We start from the raw sequence: 1,704 nt of genomic DNA on the forward strand, positions 1-1,704 counted from the left end.
ATCCTCCATCCTCGCCTTTTTTTCGGAGCCCCATGAACTGTGTTTTCGTTCATGCGTCCTCCACCCAAAGAGGTTGGAGCTATGCTTCATGATTGACTAGTGATGACCCTCTAGTGCAATCCTCCATTCTCTCCTTTTTTTTCGGAGCCTCGTGAATTTCTTTTTCGTTCATGCATCCTCCATCCAAAGAGTTTGGAATTATGCTTCATGATTGACTAGTGAGGACCCTCTAGTGCAATCCTCCATTCTCGCCTTTTTTTCAGAGCCCCATGAATTGCGTTCTCGTTCATGGATTCTCGACCCAAAGAGTTTGGAGCCATGCTTCATGATTGACTAGTGAGGACCCTCTAGTGCAATCATCCATCCTCGCCTTTTTTTCGGAGCCCCATGAATTGCGTTTTCGTTCATGCATCCTCCACCCAAAGAGTTTGGAGCTATGCTTCATGATTGAAAAGTAAGGACCTTCTAGTGCAACCCTCCATCCTCGCCATTAATTTCGGAGCCCCATGAATTTCTTTTTCGTTCATGCATCCTCCACAAAAAGAGTTTGGAGCTATGCTTCATCATTGACTAGTGAGGACCCTCTAGTGCAAGCCTCCATCCTCGCCTTTTTTTCGGAGCCCCATGAATTGCTTTTTCGATCTTGCATCCTCCATCCAAAGAGTTTGGAGCCATGCTTCATCATTGACTAGTAAGGACCCTCTAGTGCAATCCTCCATCCTCGCCTTTTTTTCGGAGCCCCATGAATTGCGTTTTCGATCTTGCATCCTCGACCCAAAGAGTTTGGAGCTATGCTTCATGATTGACTAGTAAGGACCTTCTAGTGCAACCCTCCATCCTCGCCATTAATTTCGGAGCCCCATGAATTTCTTTTTCGTTCATGCATCCTCCACCCAATGAGTTTGGAGCTATTCTTCATCATTGACTAGTGAGGACCCTCTAGTGCAACCCTCCATCCTCGTCTTTTTTTCGGAGCCCCATGAATTACGTTTTCGATCTTGCATCCTCCATCCAAAGAGTTTGGAATTATGCTTCATGATTGACTACTGAGGACCCTCTAGTGCAATCCTCCATCTTCGCGTTTTTTTCAGAACCCCATGAATTGCGTTCTCGTTCATGCATTCTCCACCCAATGAGTTGGGAGCTATGCTTCATGATTGACTACTGAGGACCCTCTAGGGCAATCCTCCATTCTCGCCTTTTTTTCAGAGCCCCATGAATTGCGTTCTCGTTCATGCATCCTCGACCGAAAGAGATGGGAGCTATGCTTCATCATTGACTAGTGAGGACCCTCTAGTGCAATCGTCCATCCTCGCGTTTTTTTGGGAGCCCCATGAATTGCGTTTTCGTTCATGCGTCCTCCACCCAATGAGTTTGGAGCTATGGTTCATGATTGACTTGTGAGGACCCTTTAGTGTAACCCTCCATCCTCGCCTTTTTTTCGGAGCCCCATGAATTGCGTTCTCGTTCATGCATCCTCGACCGAAAGAGATTGGAGCTATGCTTCATCATTGACTAGTGAGGACCCTCTAGTGCAATCCTCCATCCTCGCCTTTTTTTCGGAGCCCCATGAATTGTGTTTTCGTTCATGCATCCTCCACCCTAAGAGTTTGTAGCTATGCTTCATGATTGACTAGTGAGTACCCTCTAGTGCAATCCTCCACCCTCGCCTTCTTTTTGGAGCCCCATGAATTGCGTTTTCGT

This window comes from Glycine max, chromosome 7 (genome assembly GCF_000004515.6).
Source record: "Glycine max cultivar Williams 82 chromosome 7, Glycine_max_v4.0, whole genome shotgun sequence".
In the NCBI taxonomy this organism is placed as follows: Eukaryota; Viridiplantae; Streptophyta; class Magnoliopsida; order Fabales; family Fabaceae; genus Glycine; species Glycine max.